The sequence below is a fragment of the Nesoenas mayeri genome, assembly GCF_963082525.1.
Source record: "Nesoenas mayeri genome assembly, chromosome: 1".
NCBI classification, from domain to species: Eukaryota; Metazoa; Chordata; class Aves; order Columbiformes; family Columbidae; genus Nesoenas; species Nesoenas mayeri.
In genome coordinates this window covers 129,679,695-129,700,071 of record NC_137541.1, presented here as the reverse complement: position 1 = coordinate 129,700,071, position 20,377 = coordinate 129,679,695, and positions in this window count along the sequence as shown.

Sequence of the window (20,377 nt, the reverse complement as noted above, 5' to 3'; positions counted from 1 at the left end):
CTGTCCTCTGACTGTCCTGCTTAGGCCATCCCATGATTTGCCTGAGCAGCAGGGCATTGAAAAACATTTATAATATGGTAAGAGACAAATGTCAGAAAACTCCTTTTCCTGTCCTCGTCCTATCAATATACCCATTGTGTGGTATGCAAAGAGTACCTAGCTTTTTTTTAGGGTAGACCCACTTGACCAGCTAAAGCTTGCTTTCTCTCCCTTGAGCATCTTTCCTCCCCACTCCACACCTGCTGGAATGGGCAAGGCGCCTTTCCAGGCACCCTCATCAAGCATTTGGCAACCACAGTGCCTGTCAACAAAACCAAGAGAGGATGAGTCCCAGCATCAGTGACCCAAAAGCAGTGCCAGCAGCCCTGCTGTCCTTTAACTTCATCCATCTCTTCCCCAAACCTGTAGTTCTCAAGCTCCACCACAGTGTAATCTCCAGTTGGCAAATATCCCTTTCCCACCACGTGGCCCCAATTCCCAGGGGCACGCTCCCTGCTGTGGTTTGGCAGACAAGGCAGTCCCTGCACTGGGAGCTGCCTCGGGGACAGTCTGTTGCTAGTCTGGGGCCAGGTTGCCTGCTCCTGTCTCCAAGCCTCCTGCCCAGCTCTACTTTCTCCAGCACCTGGACACAAACAGCCTGTAAAGAGACCACTGCCCACATGACTTACCTTGTCGCAGCCATGCTTCTGCGCCAGCTCCAGCTCAGGCATTGTGCTGCAGAGAGGGGTGGTTGCCATGAAAGATGGCCAGCAAGCAAGCCCTTCCACCAGCTTGGGAGTGTTATTTTAACTATCAGGCACACACAGGGAGCCCTCCCAGACCACTGCAGGAGAGGTGTGTCTTCTGCCAGGAGGTAGCCACTGCTCCACCTGCATGTGAATAGCATAGCTGGAAGGGACCTACAAAAGATTACCTAGTCCAAGTGGCTGACCACTTCAGGGCTGACCAAAAACTAAAGCATATTATTAAGGGCTTTGTTCAAATGCCTCTTAAACACTGGGGCATGAACCAGCTCTCTAGGACACCTGTTCCAGTTTTTGACCACCCTTTTGGTAAAGAAATGCTTCCTAATATCCGGTCTCAACCTCCCTTGGCACAGCTTTCTAACAGGCACATGCTTTACACCCAGTCATGCTACAAGCCCAAATACCCTTTAGATTTATTAGGTGCTGGAGATGTCAGGCTTTTTGACGAGAGGGCCCAGGGTACTGCCACACCCAGCACCTACAGGTGAGGTAGGGATCCATCTGTCCTACCTAACCTTGAGCACTCAGTATTTCACAGGAGCTGGGCTTTTCCTCTTCTCCTGCTTTTACTCCAGAAACAAGCACAAAGACACTGTCCTTACGCCACATCACAGCCCTGCCACACCGTCACTCTGCCACCAGGACATAGCAAAAGGGGACACATCTCCAGAGATTAACAGGAGCAGGTATAGCCCCTACATTTTGTGTAAAAAGCCTTGGAAAAACCCTGCCAGCAGGTAAAATTCTCCTCTGGATTTCTGCTGTCTGAACACTGCCATTCAGGAGGAAACCAGGCTGATAAGTGACTTTGCACAGCATGGGGAGACAAGAAGGTGTGCCACTTGCTCCATGGAAGTGGCCCTGTCTCTTGCCCCGAGCACACAAACAACTCCTATTTATCCATTTTTGTGTCCATTTCTGGGTGCCAGCTGTGGAGCAATGGTGCAAGGGAAAGGCTACAGAGGAGCAGGCTGCAGCAGGACCAAGGGGATGTCCAGCCTTCAGTGTCCCTCACCAAGTGCTTGTCTCCTGCATCAGCTGGAGGGTTGCAAGGGGGAGCTAAGCCACAGAGAGGCCGCCTGCTACTAATAAGCGTTACTGCTTTTCATTTGCATTTGGGAGGAAAAAAACTGGTCTGCTACTTCTGCTAGTCACATGCTTTGGACTCCTCAGGCAAACATGAGATGAGAAAGTCTCTGTGGATCAGTAGATGGGAAGCCTGTCAGGCAGCTGTGGCTAGAGCACGGTGAAGGGGAGGATTTGTGAGGCATTAAAAACGTGTTGAAACTTGTCCAATCTGTAGTCATTTGGATCAGCTTGTCACATGCTGGTGTGGTCCTCCAGCCACTGCAAGCAAAAGCGGGAGGGAGGCGCCAGGCCCTGGAGCCCTGGCAGCCCCAACGCGCTGTGATACTGAGGTGTCACAAGCCAGCTCACGGGCAGAGTCCTTAGTTAAGTTTCCTGCTGGCATCCCAGGCAGCTGTGGGGGGTCCAGCTGAGACCCCTGCTGTCCACCACCAGCAGCTCACAGAGGCAATCGGTTCTTTCGTGACTTGCAGGGGCCACTTCTTCCCAGGAGAGGGGTGTGGGGAGGCTTAACAGGGCCAGCACAGAGGAGCATAACCCTGGCCAGTGCTGTAGGAAAAGGGCTTTGCTCTCCTTCTGTGACTGCAGATACTGCAGTCACTAAACTTGCAGACAGAATAGGACAAAATCTCCCTAAAATGCCCTCAGACCACACAGACATTCTCTCCTGTCTCTTGGATTTAACTGGAGCAGCCGCAGCTCCAGCTTTCCATACATGGCTCCAGCCAAAGCCAGACCCGTTCTCCGCCATCCAGAGCTTTTCCTTGCACACCACCAAGCAGAGGAACTTCTCAGAAATGCTTTACAAGTGTTTAGTTCACCCACCATTGACTCTGGCTTGTCAGGGACCTGTTTTTCATTGAGGTTTGAGTGACCTCCCAGAGACTTGTTTTCTCACACCAGGCAGAACGCAAGCACTGCATCAGGGGACCTGCCTCTACTGGGTGCCCCAGAAGTTCTGGGTTCTACCTGCCTCTGGCTGCCAGGGGTTCCCCATCGCCTGCAGGAGACCTCCAGCCCATCTGGAAGAGGTAGAGCACCAAGCCCTCTGTACCACCATGACAGGCCCTCAGCACGTGCCATATGAATCCTTGAGCAGAAAGGTGGCAGGTCCCGATTTGACATCGGTCCAGGGGCCTGTCTGATTTTGCTGGAATTAAAGAGATTGATGCCAGCCAAGGGACTGCCCTGTTGTACGTATCAGTGCTAGGAAAGGTGATGCCTTTCTTTCACTGCCAAAGGGATGACCTCTTTCTAAGGCTGCCACCAGAGAGGCTGGTGCTGGCAAAAACCCCAGCCAAATAATCCCACTCATCTCTCTGTCAAGAGAGGAGAGAAAGCAGAAAAACACTTTGGGATGTCAGCCAGGCACTGTTGTACAGTAAACAGCTGGCTGGCTCTCCTTTAGGGACAAAAACACAGCGGGTTTGGCACGGGAGGCAGGGAGATGCAGTGTAAGTTGAGTGCTGAGTGTTGCTTCATCCTTTGCGTTTGGGGGGAGGAAGACCATGCTCTTCCAGGTGCTGCTGCACCCCTGAGCAGGCGACGGATCAGAGCTGTGCCCAGCTGTAACCCCAAGAGCGGAGTCATGTTGGCAGCAAGGCAACTCCATCCCTTCTGCCTCACCAATGCATTCTGCAAGGCCTTGGGCCTCCAGTTGCATCTGCAGATGTTAAGAAACAAGGAGGCAGTGGGCAAGCACCCATGGGGCAAGCAAGCCCCAGCAACCCACAGGATCATATCCTCTGGGACAGGGTCCTACCTAGGAAATGGGGTGGAAGAAAGGTGACCAACCAAACCAGCTTCCATCCTTTTGTCTTCCTTCAGGAGGGGATCTCTTGGGGAAGAGGCAGGAGCAGACAAGAGCTCTACATGTGACTCTGAAGTAAGTGCATTACTATAACCCAGAAATCAACGAATCGCTAGTTCAGGAGGCAAGGCAATAGCAAGGCACTCATTTTTCATCAGCTTCTGATCTCCCATAGCTCTAATTGACCTCAGCAGAAAACACAGATGTGTTGCCCTTCTAGGAAAAAGAAAAAATCATGCCTCAGTATTATCTCAGATATTCCCAGGAGAGGTAATAGCCAGAGAAATCTGGTTGTTCACATCTATCCACAGGAGGTTTGTGTCCATAAAGACATTTTTATTGGGTTTCTGGCTGATACCAAATGCATTCTCTTTGATGTGCATTTTTGGGTCAATGAACACAAACGTCCTCCACATCCCTTTTATCCTGAATGAGTTGGAGAACTATTTCTGATGGGAGAACTCATTTTAAAATTACTCCAGAAAGCCAGTCTTTGTCTGTACACTGTACCCCCCGGGGGAAATGCCCCAGCAGATATCCCAGAAGGTTTGCTGCTGCCCCATGAGCCTGGAACTGCAGAGGTACAAGAATGATGCTGGTGAGCACTGGGGAGCTGGGGGAGTGGGAGCACTTTGTGGCTCTTGCACGTAGTAGCTGCGCTGGGTCTTCACAGGCTGCTGCTTGCACAGATGCTGTAGCAGTAGCTCCTGGCTTGTACTCCTCACTCAGTATTTCTTCCCATTGCCTAAAACTTTTCTTCCCTATTGCAGAGGAGGTTTGCAAGCCTTTCAGCTTAGAGCAGTGCCAGCTGAATATTGAGGCTGATTTTCTTTATATAGATGCTGTATTTCTCTCTCTATAAGTGGTCGCTGGAAGCTCCCAGGCCAATTGTTTGAGAGCGTATTTCATAGCTGCGTGTGACAGTAAGGAGAGAAAATATGCTAATATGCTCCCAGCACGGGAAATGAAACACCAGGTCAGACTGTGGGAATGGCAGCAGCTTCCCAGAGGCAACAGTCCTGCAAGGAGAAGCAGCTCTGTGCAGGCAAGGTGAACAGGCCACCCACTGTGCTGGTGGCAGGATGGGTGAGGAAGGGGCCTGCCTTGCAGAGCTTTTCAAGAGAAGCATGGCTTTCCCTCATGCAAAGAGTGGATTTACTGTGAAATGAGGGAGTGGGGAGATTAGGGGGGAACCACAGACCCTCCTGGTGAGGTTGCTTGCTCTCCATCCCTCACCTCACCGGCATGAGAAACTGGAGTGAGGCACAGCTGGGAACACAACAAAGTGAAGACCTCACGTTCACAGCTGGGGATGGTACTTGACAGCATTTCAGACTCAAAGGGGAGAAACGCTTATTCTCTGCACCTCAGAAAAGCAGCATAGGGTTGGGGGTAGCTGCTGAGGGAGGATGGCATCAGAGTTTGCTGGTGTGACTGTGAGTTAATTTTCTCATGCAGTTAGAAACATTTCTTTTTTGTAGCTAGCACGGTCATTGTTTGAATTGAGTTTGAGAACAAAAAGATAACACTCTGGGTTAAACCACAACATGGAGGCAACAGGTTTCTGGACAGCTTTGGGGGTCAGATTACTGTTGGGAGAAGGAAGAGTGTAAGCTGAACTTTCCCCACACCTCTCAGCTGTAGATAACTCAGACAAGCCTGAATCTTTCCACACTTGCCAAACAGATAACCCACGGGTTACATGCATGGAGGCACACTGACTTCTTCTCAGGTTTCAAGCAAGTCAAAAGGTGAAATTGATTCTGCGTGCATTAGGGAGTACTGAGGGGAGGATGTCGTATTTTCAATCACTGCTTATGTCTTGTTTACTGTTCCAGCCCTGGGAAACACAGAGCCTCCTCATTGAAAAGCTTTTTTTCCCCTCACATCTTCATTCATTAAACAAGCTGTCGACAGAAGCCTGTAAGCACAAAGCCCAACCACCGCAGTGGGCTTGGGAGATTGCTTTATTTTTAGAAGGAAAAACCTCAAAACTACCATACTTCTCTGGAGAACTAACTCTAGAACCATTTCTAGTAAAAGCTTCCCTGAAATAAAACCATTTTAAACAACGATATTTAGTGGCAGTTTCAAGACCCCAACACTCTTGTGATTTTGTCAGAGGAGAAGAATGCTTTTTAGGGAAGACACCCAGGGCCAGTGAAGGACTGTGAGGTAGGCAACATAACTGGTCTTAGCTCGCCCATCACCACTCTGAGCAATCTGTGATGCCTTTGCTCACAGGACCCGGCCTTTCCCCTCTGGCTTTGTGTAATGCACCAAGATCTCAGATTCTTAAGTGGTTTGCAGTGCACAGTCCTTTTTTCTCAGTAACTCTCTCATTATAGGCCAATTTCAACTTATAAATTCATTTATAAGCCAGTCCATTTGTGCAGACCATCTTGCTGGAGGCAGACTTCTGCCTTATTTCATCTCCCTCCCTTCCCCCCTCGCTCCTGGGCTCGAGCCCCTAATAAGGACAAGCGTGTGTGAATCTGGGACATCTCTTGCCTATTGCTTGCGTGAGGCAAGGGGCCAGCGCAGGGCACAGCTTCATCCGGGAGCTGTGGACAAAATCGGAAACGTGCAGCATAGCTGCAAGAAGAAGCCACTCTTGCTGCCCAGCTACCTCAAGGTAAAGGCGGCAGAGATGACGGTGGATTCTGCAAACACAGCCATGCCCAGACCCACACTGCCAGATCACGCAGACAGGGATGGGTTCCTCCTCCCTGCAAGTGGTGGGCAGGGGGCTGCTCCCAGGAGCAAGGGGCTTCGAACCATGCTCGCCTTGCTGCTGCTCCTTCTCAGCTCTCCCTGAAGGAGCAATGCAAGCCCCAGTGCACCCTGGCAGGGGCTCATCTGGAAGAGGAAGCGCTTGCCTTGGTTCACCTCCATCTATCCCAGGATCCTGCTCCCAGTGGCCCTGGGATGCTTTCCCATCGCTAGCACAGCCTCAGAGCACAGATCAAGAGCTCTTGGGCAGCAAACCAGGTACTGGGACAGGAGCCACCACCACCATAACAAGGGACTGGAGAATGGGAAACGATACAAGAAAAACTTGGTAGCCAGAAAGCTGACCTTGCCAGGCCTGAGAAAAGGCAGGCATCCTTCTCCAAAGCAAAGGGGCTGCGTGTGGCTGGGTGCCAGCCTCTTGGCTAAGCCAGTCTAATCAGTGATGGATCACTGGGCTGGCCAAAGCTGGCCCTGGGTCTGCTAGGGCAGGCCACCAGTCACCTTGGCCACTGTGCTACCAAGAGCACATTGCCCGAAAAGTAGTGACCAGGAGGAGGAGGAGGAGAAGAGGGCGATCTGTCCCTCCCCGGCAGGGCCAGCATGGAGACAAGCCCCGGGGAACCACTGCTGCCTCGCTGTCCCCAGCTCTCAGACTGCTGTCCCGGGGCACAGCCGCCTCCCCAAAACTCGCTTAATTTCCCGGGAAACCCCAGCAGATGGTGCCAGACTGTCAGAAACCCTCCGGGAGCCCGGCCCCGGCTCAAGCTCCGCTGGGCGCCCTGGCAATTGCTCCCTGCCTCCCCCCGCGGCTGGCGGTGGAAGGCAAGGGGGAGCAAGTAGCGATGTGAGATTTTGGGAAGCCCTGCATTAACGGCTAGTAAAAGCCCAGAGGCTGTGAGAAGGTCAGCACCCACCCCTTTTAATCCAGACAACGCTCCTTGGCCAGCATCACATTGTTTCCAACGTTCTATTTTCCAGTGCGATGTTTTGTCCTCTGAGTGACCAGAGCAAAGGGAGTTTCCCCCCCCTCCATTCTCTTGGCTGAGGTTGCTCTGAGCAATTTATCTTGATCCTCAGTGTAAAATTTTCCTTTGCACCATTTCATCCTATTATTCCAGAATAAATCAGGATCATTTCCATGTCGAATGCCAGCAGAGGAGCACTACACAGAGCAAGGCGGGGAGTTTCAGTGCTGACAGCAGTTCAGCCAGTTAGGAGACTTTCCCCTGCACCCAAGCATGGGGACAACAGGACTTTCCTGATGACCACAATGATCCTAGGCCCTCCATGGATACCTGGAGCCCCTAGAGCAGCAGCGCTCTCTCGCAAACCTCTCTCTGACTAGGACTGTGCCAGAGGATGAAGATGCAGCAGTGTGTTACCTCTAGGACCAGCTCCATAGGAAGCCACACCGAGGTGTTTCAGCAGCAGCCCGAGGGGGTAACTCAATAGCCAGCACTGGTGGGCTGGCCTGGAGAAGCAGCATTCTAAGGTGAAGAGGTGGGCAGGCAGGCACAGGAGCAGGCAGCTCAACCACCCTCCTCCTCCTCCTCCTTCTCTTCCTCCTTGAGAAGGCTGTTTGACTTGGAGGAGGTTTCTAAGTAAAAACACATTGCTGCATGACCCAGGGTGATGTGGGGTCCGTCCTGCACTGAGGGTGGGTCTATGCCGCACAGTAAGTACTACACACTCGTCAAGCCGAAGGTTTTCAACCACTTGTGGAGCCCAGAGTACTTTCCAGTGGAGGACACATGCCCTTGTGGCAGAGAGCAGGGTCCCATGCCTCAGACCCCGAAGAGCAGGACACGCGTCCGCAGGGAGCTGTACAGCAAGGACAGAAAACTGCTGATCTAGAAACAACCACACTGGCTTTGGTGCTCCCAGCTGGTGGTGATGCAGTCATGGATAAAGAAAAGTCAGCTTTTAAATTACAGAGCAGAGAGCCCACCCATTTCTCAACTACACCCAACAGCTGAGATTACCCACATATTATGTAAAACCATGACACCACTGTTCCAGGCATGCTACTGCGACCTGGAGCCTGGGAGAGCTGAGTGAGCCGGGCCCCTCTGGAAAATGGGGCTGGGACTGACAGCCCAGTGTCCTGGGAGGTGACTTATCACTTGAGCCTGACCGGGGGAGCTACCTCGCAAAGAACTGCCTGCTCAGCTTTGCTTTCCCATAGCAAATGTTTTCACCTTTCTTACAGTCCAGCTGCTCATGCAGGGCACTGCATCATCAAACCCTGCTCTCTACTTCAAGGGTTTTTCCCAAGCCTGGGATGGTCAGATGGACCAGGTGATTTTGTGGGCTGGAGACCTTGCCCAGTCTGACCCCCAAGCTGCTGCTGCTGCCTAAATGGGCAGGGAACACACAGCCTGGCCCTCACATACACATATGAGCTGTGCTCCTCTCTCCTCCTTATATGCACTCCCCAAGCAGCACCATCCCAACTTCCTCCAGCAGGCAGCCCAACTCTGTGTCCCCAGCCTTATCCTCAGGATGCAGCAACCTTATCTCTCTCCTGCCCCACAACCTGCAGGCAGGAGCATGCATAACTCTTTCCTGCTTATTTGGGGATTGCAGGTGTTTCAGCCTTGCTTTATAAACATCCCTGTGGCTCTGCTGAGGTTGTGTTGATAGTGCATCCGGCCGCTGGGGCTCTCTGCTCCATGGTGGGAGTTTCTTTTTCCCCTTGGCACCTCTCAGCTGACGCAGTTAATCAAGCGTTCAACAGCTGAAGCATCCTCCCTGCACCACTCCTGGCAGCCTGTATGTGTGTGTGTGTCACTGCAACCACTGGCCTGGCTGGCAGGGATCTGGCAGCAGGCAGAGAGGTGTTAGCAGCAGTGCTGCGAGGTGTTAGCAGCCGCCCAGCAGCTGCCAGTCTCAAAAGCACTCACAGATCGAGCCTCACTCCAGTCAAGGTTTATTTCCATCCAGTTTCTGCTGGAAAGAGGCTTAACAAAGCATTTTGCCCATCTCCGTTGGTGTGTGCTCACTGCCCCCAAATTTGCAATGAAATTTGATTGAGAGGGTAGCAGTTCTAGCCATATTAAGATCTTCTTGACTTACAACCTATACTTCCACAAATCTAGGTGAGCAGATAAAGGATTGAGACCCCATTAGCAGGCTGGCATTTGCTTGGCTGCTACCAGGCAGTTATGAGTCTCTGGGGCATGGTTAGGTATGTCCTCCCCACGGGGGCATTACTAATCAGAGGCTTCAGCTTGTTTATTTCTCACTGGATTGCTGCCATCAATGGGACCCTTGGTCACAAACCATGACCTCTCTGTCACAGGGAGAGAAGATGAGGCATCACCCAGCAGGACATGCTCCAGTCTGAACATCACCACAGTGGAGAATTCAGAAGCAGAAAAAAAAATTAAAAAATCAAGGACTTCAGTGTGATTTTGTGTATTTAACCTCCTGATAATTCCCTCTGTCAGCTTCCAAATCCTCATTTTTGCTCAGAAAGAGGGAGATTTCTCACAAGACTTTAATTCTTGGGCTTGGACACCTAGGAAACCCCTGTTTGGGACGGGCCGATGGACTGTCTAGCCCAGTCTCCTGCTGTGGCCATGGGAGAGCACATGGGGCTGATCACTTGCAGGGTCTATCCCCCCTGTCCTCCCACAGCACCTGTCATCACGCAAACCAAAGGTGTGAGAGAGATCTTCCCATGCCTTCAGCTACCTCACTCCTGAGCCTGCTGTCACTGAAAAGGGGCCTATAGGAAAGACAGGGCAGACATTTTAGCAGGGCCTGTTATGACAGGACAAGGAGTAACAGTTTTAAATTAAAGGAGGGGAGATTCTGGCTGGACACGAGGAAGAAATTTTTTGCAACGAGTGTGGTAAAACACTGGAACAGGTTGCCCAGAGAGGTGGTAGATGCCTCATTCATTCAAGGCCAGGCTGGGCAGGGCTCTGAGCAACCTGATCTAGTTGAAGATGTCCCTGCTCATTGCAGGGGTGTTGGACTAGATGAGCTTTGAAGGTCCCTTCTAACCCAAACTATTCTCTGATTCTATAAATGCCGCTCCCCCTGCCCAAGCCTGCTAATGCAGCCTGCCTCCGTGGCCAGAACCTGCTGCATGAAGACGTAGCTTTTTGTCAAAGAGGTGTAGGAGTTTCAGTGAGTAGCACAGTGGCTGTGCTGCAGGGCTGGGTGAACAACAGCTCCCTGTTCACTGCCTCTGTGGTTTTGCAAACCTCATTTGTATTCCCTACCACCATCCTCTGCAAAAACTGAAGTATATTTTCACATCCCTCAGACATCAAAGGACACAGTTAAGGCTGTGGGACCCTAACCTGCATCCTCGAAAGAGCCAATACAGCCACATCTAATTCCATCGCTTCCTTGCTATTCAGGTAGTTGCCCCAGGCTGAAGCCAAAGACATCTCCAAGGGGATCAATGAGAGAAATCTGGGGAGATGTAGGGGGACTCAGCCTGAAGATCAGTATATTAACTGGCATAGATCTGGTATGCACCCATCAGCTTTAACCAGGTGACAGCTGTACATCTATCCCATAAGTCTTTGACAGCAGGGACATGGAAGTTTTTAAGAGAAGTGAGAAAAAGCCATTCTGAAAACTGCTGCAGGACTAGAAGTGTCTCATGAATAGCCTTTGCTGGTGCTCTGTGGTTTCAGTTGCTCACAGTTTGGGTAGAGGTTTCATATCACACAACGGGACTATCATCTAGTGTAGCCTGACATTTCTAGAGCAGGCAAAGGCAGCAATGAACATCAGTGCATACATAACAAGTGCTGGAGATATTATCTGGATGTCCAGACAGGTTGTGTGAAGCATTTATGAGACTCCAAGGAAAAATAGTGACAAACAAGAAAAAAAAATCAGTAGCTTATCAGCTTTTCCACATACCTCAGGCTTTTGAAGGGACAGAGGTCACTTCACAATGATCCTTTCCTGGATGCTCTTCAAAAGTTTTTGCTCATCCTTGATGAGTTCAGACCCACTGCAATGGTGTCCTTGATAAGGAAGTCAGCTCCATCACCAGCAAACCTCTCTTTCCAGGCTGATATTGAAACAAAGGTGTTTCAAGCAAATGTTGAAGACAGAGGAGTTTATGCAAGGCTGATATGAGATCTTTACCCTAGTAGAGAAGATATGAGAGATTTACTCTGGCAGTGAAATTAAATGTGCGTGACACAGCTGAAGGCGAGCATGTGTATTAACAGACAAATACCCCCAGGAACACGAAATGAGATGAAAAGGGAGCTAAAGAAAACAAACACCAAGGAATTCAGACCACTCAAAGACGTGATGTGATCGTATTGCAACCACTTCACCAGCTGCACATCTGTGGCCATGCCCTGTGCTGCTGTGCCCAGCCCTTCCTGCAACAGAGCTTCCAGGGTATGGGCCAAACCGTGTTAACTTCTTTACAGGTAGCCAGGGTGAGACATGACCACAAAGCACGACTCTATCAGCCTTCTGGCCACATGTGATGAGCCCTCCTACCACCCAACCCAAGCACCACATTGAGCCTTCAAGGCTGAATCAACACATGTCCAGGGGAAGGTCACCACAGTGAGAGCTGCTGAGCAGCATGAGACATCGCTCAACAGGCCAGTCAGGAGGGAGAGAAACAATGTAGTGGCAGCTGCCAACCCTCATCCAAATTACGGATGGGCTAGCAAATCAGATTTACTGTGGTGGCCTGCAAAAAGGCCTATGAAAAATCCAAGAGTCTCGACTCAAATGCTTTACTGCCTCCTTTGCTCTGGTCCTGACCACCTCTTTCTTCACTTCGCAGCCTGAGACACAGAGAAGAAGTGTCAGGAGGTTGCAGATAACACCACTGCATCAGTTTAGGCTCAATGTGTGTTTGAGGTACAGGTAGAAATTTTCCTTGTGATGGTAAAGGCAAGCTGAGGCAGCATCAGACAGCACAAATGCACCTTGGAGTATCTATGTGCCTGTGCTCAGTCTCCTTGTCCGCAGCAGGGAAATCCCACCCAGCATTACCTCTAACATTATATCCCCTTGAAAAAGTCACACGCTCTAGAGCTGTGCCTCCTCCCTTCGTGCCACTGTTCCCAGGGTGGTCTCACACTTGCTCACCTTGGAACCCTTGTTGGTGGCCCTTGTGACATTCACCTCCTTCCTCTATGAAAGTAAAAGTGTCAGATCTGGACACAGGCACTGCTGAGAACAGAACAACCTTCTCAAGATGAGCAGCAAGGCTGGGAATTGGGTTCCCACTCCCCTGGCAGCCCTGCCTGGTCTCTCACAGCACTGTAACCCCATGGGATAGCGTGGCCCTTCCTTTTCCTCCTCCCATGACACGACATGAAGCAACTCTGGTGATTCCTCTGGGTGGCTCTGCTCCCCAACATGTATTGGCAAGCAATTGCAGTCCTTTCTGAAGGACTAGCAGTCTTCACAGCAGTAAACACCAGGGCGGAAGACAACAGTAACCTTATTCTTCACCCTAAGATGTGTCCACAATGTTGCCATGGTGTCCCTACCACAGCCAAAACTGATAAACTTGAAGCAACTTGAGAAACTTGGGAGCAGCAAAAAACCCAGAGCCAGAACAGAAACATTAAATACAGTTAACCTTGCCCACATGCAGAATGAGCTGTAACCCAAGTGTCCCTGCTGAACCCCAGGGGTCCTGATGAGCAGCTCAGGGGAGGGATAACCACTCATTCATGTGCAGATGCAATGCCAATAGAGACAGCAACACCACAGAGGAGGTGGTGAGCATGAGGTGGAAAAAGCATTTTTCAGGGCCTTGACAGTGACCCTGCGCACTCCCACTGCAAGAGGAATTTCTTTAAAAAGTGCTCTCGCTGGGGATTTATGGGTGAACATGACTGTATATTTTACAGTACACTCTTATGGCCTCATCGGTCAATAATCTGCATTTAACTCAGTCCCTTCAGAGTGCGATGGGCCATAACGCTTACGAAGCAGCTGCTACATGCTGAAATAATAATCAAGGAAGCGGAGAGCAGAGCTGATAATTGACTCTGCTAATGTGCGAGTCGGGACTTTGAGTTATTGATCAGATGTGCTTCAGCGGCTCAGCAAGAGCCTGGTCCTACATGCCTGGAGGTTATTGATTCGGATATTACCAAGAAGGGGGTCCTCTCTTCTCCCTGCATACTCCCTTTTCAGATTGTCACCTATTCTAGATTTCTTTCAACATTTCCCCTGGGACTGGCCTAATATAGACCCCCCCTGAAATTACCCAGCAAAGCAGCTTTTAACCTGAGGGACATAAACATGAAATGCTGAGGAGACAATGACTTTCACCCCTCAGTACCTCTTCCTGGCACCATTCTTGACATAGGTACCTTCTTCCCGTCAACCCCTTTTCCTCCTACCCTCCAAGTGAATCCATCGCTTCCCCCTTCAGGTCTTCTAGGCACCTCTCTGTCTCCTTCTTGAGTGACCCAAGCTTCACTACAGCTTTGGTGTGTTTGTCCCTGTCCCCGTAGATTACCATGTCATGGCTGATCAAGGTGCTGCCCTGGCACCTCATCCCCCACACATCACCCGCTCACCCACCTTCCAGTCCGTGTTGGAGTCGTAGCAAGAAGCTGCTTCCTGCACTGTTAGCTGTATGTTTGCAGCCATGTCTTGAGTGTGCCCTTGCAAAAAGCCTGCTGAAAAAGCTAAATAAATAATGTCAGATAGTTCTTCTTTCTCAGCTAATTCACTGTCTCATTCAAAGACTCACAATATTTCAGGAAACATGGTTTCCTTTTGCAGAATCTCTGCAGGTTGCACCTCCGAGCAGTCTTACCCTTGTAAGCTTCACAGCCAATTCTCCTAATTTGCTAGGTATTGCATTCATTTGCAGGGATGTTGAACAGGCCTGTAATTCTCCAGATCATCCCACGAGCCATTAAAAATATGAGTAGAACATTCTCCATCCTTATCACTGTTTTTTCTTCTAGGTCTTGGCGGGGGGGGGAACAGGAACAGGGGGACGGACGGACAGAGCGGGCAGCTCTTCAACAAGAGAAGGAATATTTCTTTTTGAGATGCAGCCATTTCATCCTTGTCCTCCCCATGACCTCTTGGCTGTATGCCATTGTGACCTGGCATCTTACTGACTGGTCTGTGTTAGGACCTTCAAAACCATGTTTGTAGTGGTAACTGATGTAAAGGAATTCTTCAGCCCTTCAAGAACATACTTAGTTTCTTTAATTGCTCTTTTTTAACTACAGGAGACTTAATCCTTAAATATTGAAGCAGATCTCCCAGTGCGGGTTGCTTGGGAAATCAATGCTTTTACACCTCTAGGCTTCTGCGTGCTCAAACTCATTTTGATCTTCTAAGACTGGGAAAAATGCTGTCCAGTTAAAAGTATGAAGAACTTAGTCTGGGTTGTCCAAAAACATTTGTGAGATGCTTTAAGCAGTACCTTCACAAGAGCCTTTAATAATTCAGTGGAGAAAGGTAAAAGAAGAGTCAGTGGCTGGAATTTAGAGCCAGACAAGCCCTCTCAGGGAAAAACCCCATGTGCTCTTAGCTGGGAAGATAATTAACCACTGTAGTTCACTCCAACCAGAGGCCTGGAGCCTCTTCATCTTGGTGTCTTCATCACAGCAACATTATTCAGACCTAACACAAGATATCTAGGTGAAAAACTGTCCTGACTGAGGGCAGCTAAAATGTTCTGGCAGCCTTCCTGACTCCAAGACCCACACATGGCCCCCCCTCAATGCATATCACTGCACTTGGCCCCTGCTCCTTCCAAAACAGCCATGGGAGCAGCCATGCAATGTGATTAGTGGCCACAGAGCTCCAACCCAGGGCCTCTCGCTCTCCTACACTACCCTAGAAGTAGCCGAGGAGGGGTGGGTGAGGCATACCCTGCCACCAGCTTGGCACAGGGATTCACTGGAACAGGCTGCCCAGGGAGGTTGTGGAGTCTCCTTCTCTGGAGACATTCAAAACCCACCTGGACACATTCCTGTGTAGCCTCGTCTAGGTGTTCTTGCTCTGGCAGGGGGATTGGACTGGATGATCTTTCGAGGTCCCTTTCAATCCGTAACATTCTGTGATTCTATGACTCCCCAGGGTGCTTCATGGGTCCCCATCAGCAGGGGCCAGATAGCGTGCAGGCCGAGCTAACAGAACCACAAGCCACTGGCCATCTGTAAAAGTTTTTAAGAGGTGACTAAGAGAGACGTGACGTGTGGCTGGGTAACGGGGTGGGGGAACAACCACAGCACTGAGCTCTCTGTCAGGCGCCAGCTGCAAGTCACACCACCAGCGAGACCGAGCCGGTGGTTGTGGCAACAGCCGGCAGCTCTGCATGGAAGTGGTTAGGTTAGCTGTGTTTCACCTCCTGGCATGGCACGGCACAGCTGTCAAGGCTGGTCCACCCAGTGGTGAGGTGGCAAGCCCCCCAGGAGCACCAGCCCCTGCAGGGGAAGTGACCTGAGCATCACTGCTGGTGTCCAGACACATCTGTGGTAAGAGGTCTCAGATGCTAGCCAGGGGGTTGGGGGACGTGGGACCTCTGCCTAGTGAAATGACCATGTGTCTTGTGAATTGAGCCACAGTGAGAACCAGGGGCTGCCCTGTGGGAAAGAGCCTTCATCTCACAGTATGCACCTCCTGACTTAGTGTCACCTTCACGGAGCTCAAAGCCGAGCAGATGCTCTGCCAGTCACAGGCAGAGCCCCTCGCAAGGTCAGCAAAATATTTCTCTCTTTAGCGACTGATCATGAGGCTGGAGGTAATACTGATTTTCAGATATGCACATCTTCAGCTTGCAAAGGCGTGGCAGGACCCTGCTGGTAATAATGTTGGTTTTGACCATCAACCCAAAGGCTCGTGGTGATTTCTTCCAGATTTGTCATGGTTTGGTGATTCTCAATATTTTAAAACAACAAATCATAGTTTTAATTTGACTTTCTTGTAGATTGCCCTGCAGCCTTCTTTTCTGTCTCTTAACCAGAAACCCCACAAGGGCCCGCACTTCCTTGGATGACTCTCTACTGCTCTGTGGGGCATGGCTCTGGAGCCAGTGTCATAGCTCTGCAGGCCACCCTTTTTAAAGTCCTCCTGAACACGATCCAAAAAACAGAGACTTTGATATCTAACTCTGGGTCCTGACCCAGAGTTAGATATAAAAGATGGAATTCAACGGTCAGTGGAGCTGATAAAAGCTAATGGGCTTCAGATGGAAGTCTAGTACTCCTCCCTGCCTACCATCATACCTCTTTGTGGGGAGGATGGGACAGGCTGCACTCCTGAAGAGTCCATAGGTTGCTTCCACTAGATGAGAGACGTCAGATGGGCTCTGCTCCCCTCCTGTCTGCGGCAGAAAAGGAGAGCTTCCAGTCCACTTCCAACTTGCCAGATGCTGTGGGATGCATCCATGTTTCCACAGCTCTTTATGTCCATTCTCATTTTCCATGCTGTCTTTCCAACCAGATTCATCTACTGCCAGATGTTTCTCACCTTGCTGAGTCTGTAGCTCATGCAGCTGTTAGATTTTCGCAAGGGTTTAAACATTTTACCAAGAGTAGCAAAAAATTTGACAAGACGCTTAACAGTTCTGCTGTGGCTGACAGAATGCTGAGTTGCAACAAGAGAAATGGTAAGGTTCTTGTTCAGCTCACTCCCATGATGCACGGAAAGCTAAGAAACAGGCAGGCAGGCAGGGGAGTGATGGCTCCATCTGGAGACCCAGGATGCTGAAGGTCAACTCTGCAGCTCAGCGATGTGAAAGATGGGAATTTTGAAATGAGAAAAATGGCATTTTACAGAAATAAATGTAAGCAGTTTCCAGGCAAGCATCAGGAAAATACTTTCCAAATGCCCATGCCAGCTGGACAGAGCCTCTCCTGGAAGGTGTGCATGCACAGAACCCACAGTGGCGAGCAGCAGATCTGCACGGCAGGAGCCACAGCATGGGCGCTTGTGGCCTCCCCGAGCTCCAGGCCTCGGTGCTTCCCACAAGAAAGGAGAAGTTGCTACTCAGCAGGAGCGGGGAGGCCACGTGTCACAGTACTTTGGGGTTCCTGTTGCATCAAAGACTTCCTGACCGATGCTGCAACTACTTCCTCTACCCTCAGCATGCAAATGACCCCTGCCACCCATGTCTGGTGGCCAGCTGCCCTTTCCCTAGGGGGATGGCAAGGCACTGCAGCACAGCAGCCAGACAAGTTGAGTAGTACCCTTCACAGTAATCCAAACCCTGCAGACAAACCATCTGCCTCCTAGGGCTCTCCTGACTTCGATTACATGGAGACACTCAAGGACAAGGGGTTCCTGATGGGCTAGGTGAATATGAGTCAGCAGTACACTGCTGCAGCAACAAAGGCAAATCAGATGCTGGGCTGCATCTGCAGGGACATTACTAGCAGAGAGAAAGAGACATGATCATCCCCCTCTACTCAGTGCTTTTTAGATCACATCTAGCACATTGTGTCTAGTTCTAGTCCCCACAATTCAAAAAAGAAGTGCACAGACTGGAGATGGTCCAGAGAAGGGTCCGAAGATGATAATAGGGCTGGAGAACCTGCCTTATGAGGAAAGAGAGAAGTTACATCTTTTCTCCCAGGCGAAGAGAAGACCCTGTGGGGACCTCCTCACAGTTTTCCACTGCCTAAAGTGTAGCTACAAGTTAGGCACATGTTCTCTCTTTGTAAGGAGTCACATGGAGAGGACAAGGGGCAACAGGTGCAAGTTGCACCAGGAGAGATTTAATCTTGACATAAGAAATAATTTTGTTACAGTGAGAAAAATCAATCACTGAAACAACCTCTCCAGGGATGTGGCAGAGTCCCTGTAGGTTTTCAAGACACAACTGGACAGAGTGCTAGATAATCTTCAGCTAGTCTCCCTTTACCATGGACCAGAAAATCTTTCAAGGTGCCTCCCAACCTGGGCTGTTCTATGCTTCTATGAGACTTATCCTGTCTCCAGACGCCGGGCTGCCTCCAGGCCTTTGCATCTCCTGGACATTGTACAGCCCCATTCCTGGGCATTTCTCCTGCTACCCAGGGACACTGCCTCCAGTTGTCCCTCCCAGGGTCCTCTCCCCTGCCTCTTAGGTGGGGGAACCATGACTGCACTGTCACCAGACAGCATGTGCCCTTGACAGGAGAAGCGTTGTCTCTGCTTGCAGATCCCTCACTGCTGCTTTTCTGTGTGAAGATTTGCTTCCTTGCACATCCTGCCATGTCCTCCTGAAAAAGCAGAGAATAAAAAGGGAGACAAACCCGTCACTGCGTTACTCCTAACCAGCAGGGTGCAGGGAGTGGGAGCGGCTGTATTTAGGAATGCACCTGAAGGATTTTGGATATCCCACCCACACACCCATTCAGCGCATGGATCCAGACTCATCTGTGTCATTTATACTAATCTGTCCCCTAGCACTGCAGAGCAGTCACCCTTCACCATGAGATCATACAACTCCTACACCCACAAGAGCACACACATCACCAGGCACAACCCTGTCCCAAATAAATCATGACTAATCTACCTATTATAGAGGAAACGGCAACAAATCACCTGCTGACCAAACAGAGCCAGGGAAGTGCTTTAGAAAGCGTGCTGCAAACCACGACCAACACGGAAACATAGACTCCAGCTACAGGGCAGGTCCCAGCGCTGGAGAGACAGTGCTGATAGTTACCAAAAGGTCTCGCTATACGTGTGTACGCATCTCTGTTGCCCATGCTGTTCTGCCTGAATTTGGAAACAGCTCCCCTCCAGCCCAGTGAGAAAAGTTTCTGTACTGGGCTTTCTAACCTCTGTCACATCAATGGGAACCAGATCTGAGAATGCTGTCCCAGGTCACACTGTTCTAGATCCTTCATTCTGCTCCACAGCATCTGTGAATTATATGGAGGTGGAAATGTCTGATCCAAACCTTAACCAGCTACCCTGAAGGTTCTGAGTGAGTTTTTGGTCCTAATTCATTACTAAATGCTGGGAAGTTCATAGCACCTTATAAGCCTACTATTGAAACAAGTGCAATAGGGAGAGAAATAAGAAACCAATTTCTGTGCCAAAAGTGAATTCAATTCTGTAGAGAAACTGCATAGTCAATACCCAAGCATCCTGTGATCAAACTGTTCCAGTCTGCTCTTTTCCTTCCCTAACAGGATTTTCCCAGCACTACTTACCTCATCAGCCTTTCATTGCTACTAAACCAGGATTCCCAGACAGTCTGTCCCACTGCCTCAAAACAACTTTCTGTCTATCACTAACAGGTCTGCAGCACCCATATGTCCTGCAGCCTCCACTGTTAACAACAGTCTTAATCTTCTTCCTTAACACCGGTTATCAAAGTAACACTGCGAGGCAGGAATAGATGCTGAATTTCAGATCATTAGCAGAAGACAGAACCAATTATGAAAAAAAAAATAGCCAAGAGAAAGAGATCTTACACTGGATTAAAATAGATATGTTTTTTTTCATTTCTTTTTGTTCATTCTCATTATTTCCATTTGGCATGCAAACAGCAAGCTCTGCAAACTCAGAAGGGAAATGTGCCTGGCTAGGAGGGTGACAGAGATGGCCCACACAGGGACGTACTCATCCCCCTCATGCCTGCAGTGTGGAGGAAGGTGTGCCCAGCACCAGGGTTTGTTCTGTGGGCCTGGGACACCTCCCAGGGAGATGTAGGCAAGACAGGCTGAGGAGTGGGCAGAGTTGGTTTCTATGCTAGGTGGCCATTGCTGCTGGGCGTGTGGGATCAGAGGCACCACTTGGACCTGAGGAGGCAGCCAAAGCATGACAAAAGTTGCTTTTCCCGTGCAAATCCATTCAACACTTCATAGGCAACATAGGTCATGTGCTTCCTCAGTGACCTGAAGCATCCAAGGAGAAAGACTGTCCATCGGGCACCTGCATTTCCCCTCATTGGTCTTACTGGATGGGTGTAATTTCCTTTGACAGCATCCTTTCCTCACACCTTGAAAAGCCTGGAGCTGGAAACTACCACCAGAGGAGAGACATAACCACTGCCATCACTAGCGTGCACTTTTGATGG